At 42.0% G+C, this 5,416-nt stretch overlaps 1 pseudogene; it reads left to right on the forward strand.

Moving 5' to 3' along the window:
- The window catches only part of LOC111970766 (collagen alpha-1(II) chain-like), a 72,477-nt pseudogene that overhangs the window by 41,845 nt on the left and 25,216 nt on the right, over window positions 1-5,416 (forward strand).

The following is a 5,416-nucleotide window of genomic DNA, read 5'->3' on the forward strand; positions in this document are numbered from 1 at the left end:
ACAATTGCAGTCTGAGACACTGGCGTCAGCTAGACTAGAGTTGGTGGTGAGGATGAGGTTGAGGTGACCTCTGTGGTGAAATAATAGAAATTATAGATGACGCCAGTGGACTACACTGACACTAAGGCTTGTGTCTAGACTTGACTGTCTCATTCAGCATTTGTATTCTGATCATGGAATATCGAACGTGTCATGCGTCTACACCTACATGTAAATGTGTCTACCTTGTCCACAGTGTGTCCTGATTCCCTTTCCTCCGCGGTATTTTCAAAATGCCAGTATGCATTCTACAAAAGGTGGAATAGGCTGATGGCAGTAGCTAACTACTGTAGCTAACTAGCCACCTAACCTCTGTAGCTAGCCAGCAAGCTAACCTCGAGCTAGCCAAGCAAGCTAACCTCTGTAGCTAGCCAGCAAGCTACCTCTGTAGCTAGCCAGCAAGCTAACCTCTGTAGCTAGCAAGCAAGCTAGCAAGCAACGCTAAAGGAATGCATATAGTTTAGCATACCGCCCCCCAAAAATTCTAAATATTAGCTAGCTGGCTAGCATTTATGAGGCCACCAAACAAGGCCCCACACGCTAGGAACGATTTGCTCCAATGTTATAATTAAAAGTTGCCTTTCGGTCCTAAAACACAAGTTTTCTGGAGACTTGTGGGAGGAGTGCTGATGAAGTCGCCACTTTTTATTGTTGATGAGTTGATTGGCTGATTGATTGATGAGTTGATTGGCTGATTGATTGATGGGTTGATTGATTTATTGGATTGGTTACTTGATTGATTGATCGTCTCCATTGAGTAACACACATTTTTTCCTCCTAATCCAGGGAGCCCCTGGCGAGCGTGGAGTCGGAGGCGTGTCTGGCCCCAAGGGAGCCGGCGGTGACCCTGGTCGCCCTGGCGAGCCCGGTCTTCCTGGTGCAAGAGTAAGTTCAACTATAACATCTCTCTAGCATCTGTAACAGTAGTATGTATAAATGCTCTGGTAAGATGGAATAGTTCTCCAAACTATGGCTGAGTAATGGAGCCAATACATTATCTTTGTCATTTTGACTCGCATAATAATATTGTACGTAGGCTACTAAATTAGACATATAGGCTCTGGTAAGGGTAATGGCTACACTACGAAGCCAAGACAATGATCACTGTAGATTTAACTCACATACTGTACAGTATACCGTGATGTGTGTGTGTCTCTGTGCTCTTGCAGGGTCTTACTGGTCGTCCCGGTGATGCAGGTCCTCAAGGAAAAGTTGGACCCGGTGTAAGTACGCTTGTTGTCTGTTTTTTACAACAACTGTAAAAAAAAAAGTTAAAAAAAAAAAGTATTTAAATAAAAATGAATAAACATGAATTTGCTCACTAGATGAATCAGCGTGTTCACAGGACTCTGACCTGATTTATATAGACACTAGATGACTGATAGGGTACATCATTGACTCTGACCACTGGTTTATTTAGACACTAGATGACTGATAGGGTACATCATTGACTCTGACAGTGTAGAAACCCCCTCTGCATAATTGATTGATTGACTGACCCTCCTGTTTCCCCTCTGTAGGGTTCTTCTGGTGAGGACGGTCGCCCCGGACCTCCTGGCCCTATGGGAGCCCGCGGTCAGCCGGGCGTGATGGGATTCCCCGGACCCAAGGGAGCCAACGTGAGTGTGACTATTTGATTGATTGATTGTAGATTGATTGATTTGGTTGATTGGGTGTGTTGGATGATTTACATATGGAGATTACATATCTACATGGACAGAGTGTCTGTCTATTCTACAGTACAACTGGACATCATTGGTGGCTGACTGGTGTGTGTGTTTTCTGACTAGGGCGAACCTGGCAAGGGCGGAGAGAAAGGATTGCTCGGTGCGCCAGGTCTGAGAGTAAGTCATTTATCTCACCCAGACAGACAGCCTTTTCAGTAGAGCCATTTGAAATATGCCGGGGTAAACATACCTTATGCCCGACTTGAAAGGAATCCATTAAGATTAAACCAAACACAGTTACAAATCATAAATAGCCTGCTACCTTCTTTTTGATGATAATATATGCCATTTCAAATGTGCAGAAAACACTTTAAAGACGTTGTTAGGAAACCATTCCATATACTCAGTTTATCCCTACTCAGTTGCCGTAGTAGTAATTACATCTATCAGTCTTCATCTGGCTCCCATGGCCTCTAACTCTCTCTCTCTCTCTCTCTATCTCTCTTTCTCTACCTTCTCTCTTTTTTCTCTCTCTCTCCCTATAGGGTCTTCCTGGTAAGGATGGTGAGACCGGAGCTGCTGGACCCCCTGGCCCTGCTGTGAGTATCTCTATCTCTCCAATCACACTCTGCTGCCGTCACGTCTGTCTCACTGATCTTATCCACCTTTCTCAATTTACTCTCTAAAAATGACCTGATAACTCCACCAAACCCAGGCTGGATATACTCCTATGTGTTCAACACGTATCGTTGTCAATTCACTGCTAGCTAACCTTTCTGATTCAAGTTTCATTGTGGTTGTAAGATGGTAAGATTATTACACTGTATCGTCAAGATGAGACCAACTTCTTCACAATGACTTGGCTTGATGTTAGATGTGTCGATTGAGTTTAAAGGCACAATTTTTTTTACGGCAGCCCAACGCCTTGGTTTGCTATAATTCTATTTAACCTTTATTTTATCAGGGAGTCACACTGAGACCAAGGTCTATTCTACAGATGAGCCCTGAATTACAGAAATGACAGAAAATGCACACATCAATACAAAATGCAAACAGAAAGAAAAACACAGTCATAAAAAACATTCATCAGTAATAAGGTCCTCAATCAGCTGTCTGAATTACCCAAGAGGCACCAGAACATCACACTCATCAGYAATAAGGTCTTTAATCAGCTGTCTGAATTACCCAAGAGGCACCAGAACATCACATTCATCAGTAATAAGGTCCTCAATCAGCTGTCTGCAATGGCCCCAAGAAGCACGCAGAACGATCACATCATCAGTAAACTAGGTCCTCATATCAGCTGCTTCTGAATATACCCAGAGGAGGCACGCAGAACATCACATTCATCAGGTAATAAGGTCTCATCAGCTGTCTGAATTACCCAAGAGGCACCAGAACATCACATTCATCAGTAATAAGGTCCTCAATCAGCTGTCTGAATTACCAAGTGGCACCAGAACATCACTCATCATAATACGGTCCTCAATCAGCTGTCTGAATTACCCAGAGGCACAGAACATCACATTTGAAGAACATTTTGAAGATTGTTCCTCACAGAGAATGCTGCAAGAAAAGTAAAAGCTGATTTACCTAACTCGGTGGAGACCAGAGGAATTCCCAGAGTTATCCATCCCTGAGACCTGGTGTGGTAACTCGTATGTCTAAAGTTTAGTAAAGACGTTAGGTACAGCGGGTCTTTTTTAATAAAGGCTTTATAAATGAAAACATAGTCATGTATCAACATATGTGACATCAAAGAGGGCCAACCAACTTCCTGGTAGAGAATGCAGTGATGAGTACTAAAAGTGTCACCTGTAATAAAGCGCAGTGCACTATGATAAACTGCATCTAACGGCTTTAACGAATTGGCAGCTGAGTTCATAGAGACGATGTCGCCATAGACTAGAACCGATAGAAACGTTGACTGAATAATAGCATATATTTAGTTTTACCTGCATTCAATACTAATTTTAGGTCAAAGTTTTTCTGTAATACAATGATGGCAGACTGTAGTTCAAATGGAGCCTGGTCAACTGTGCGGACAATAGCATACACAACAGTATCATCGGCATACAAGTGCAGGTAAAAATGTTTTACAGACAAGTCGATATTCACAATGTAAACAGTAAAAAGTACAGGACCCAGAATCGACCTCTGCGGGACACCTTTCGTAATATCCAGGAAACCTGATTTAACAGTAGACACACATTGAGTTCTATCTGTCAAGTCATTTTTAAACCAGTTACATGCAGCCTGGTCTAAGCCAAATGAGGAAAGCCTCTGAATTAGCAGTGACTTTGACAGGTCAATGAATAACGCTCACTGTTAAGCCTTCCTTTACCACAGGGCCCTGCTGGAGAGAGAGGAGAGCAAGGACAACCTGGACCTTCTGGCTTCCAGGTCAGTAGATGTACACCGCTCTCTCTCTGCATTCACTGTGTACCTGTCTGTCTGTCTCTCTGCATTCACTGTCTGTCTGTCTGTCTGTCTGCATTCACTGTGTACCTGTATATCTGTCTCTCTGCATTCACTGTGTACCTGTCTGTCTGTCTGTCTGTCTGTAACTTGCAATTCTAATGGCTGCAACATTCTTACTGCAAACTTTCCCCCTTTTTAAAACTGAATCAATTCTATAGCTGCAAATTCTACAAGCTGAAAATTACTACCTGCAATTCTACTAGCAGCGCACCATTCTACGAAGCTTGCAAATTCTACTAGCTTGAAAATTCTACTAGTTGCACAATTCCTACTGCACAATTCTACTAGCTGCAAATTCATCTAACTGCAAATTATACTGCAAATTCTAATGGCTGCAAATTCTACTGCAACTTCTCTAACTGCAATTCTACTAACTGCAAATTCTACTACTAACTGCAAATCTACGCATTGCAAATTCTACTAGCAGCACATTCTACACGAGCTGCATTCTACTACCTGCAAATTCTACTAACTGCAAATTCTACTATTGCAAATTCTACTAGCATCACATTCTAACTTGCTGCAATTTTACTGGCTGCAAATTCTACTAACTGCAAATTCTACTAGCTCCAAATACTACTAGCTGAAAATACTACTAACTACAAATTCTACTACACTGCAAATTCTACTACGTGACAATTCTAATTAGCTGAAAATTTCTAACTAACTGCAAATTCTCTAACTGGCAAAATCTACTGCAAAGTTCTACTAGCTGCAAATTATACTGCAAATTATACTAACTGCAAATTCTACTAACTGCAATTTCTATTAATTGCAATTTCTACTAATTGCAATTTCTACTAATTGCAAATTCTACTAGCTGCAAATCATACTCGGCTGCAAATTCTACTAACTGCAAATTCTGCTAACTGCAAATTCTACTAACTGCCAAATTCTAGCTAGCTGCAAAGTCCTACTAACTGCAAAGTCTACTAACTGCAAAGTCTACTAACTGCAAATTCTACTAACTGCAAAGTCTACTAACTGCAAATTCTACTAATTGCAAATTCTACTCGCTGCAAATTCTACTAAATTGCAAATTCTACTCGGCCTGCAATTCTATAGTTGCAAATTCTACTCGCTTCATTTAGGTATATCAGAAGACCAAGTTCTCTACAGTAGTGTGTTTGTCTCCACCTTAGGTCGCGTCAGTTCCAGGAGTTCCAGGAAGACCAGCGGGTAGGTCCCTGCAGCCCCTGAGGCCTCAGCACCGGTGCCTCTCCCTCCTC

Source organism: Salvelinus sp. IW2-2015, linkage group LG11 (assembly GCF_002910315.2).
Source record: "Salvelinus sp. IW2-2015 linkage group LG11, ASM291031v2, whole genome shotgun sequence".
NCBI lineage: Eukaryota > Metazoa > Chordata > Actinopteri > Salmoniformes > Salmonidae > Salvelinus > Salvelinus sp. IW2-2015.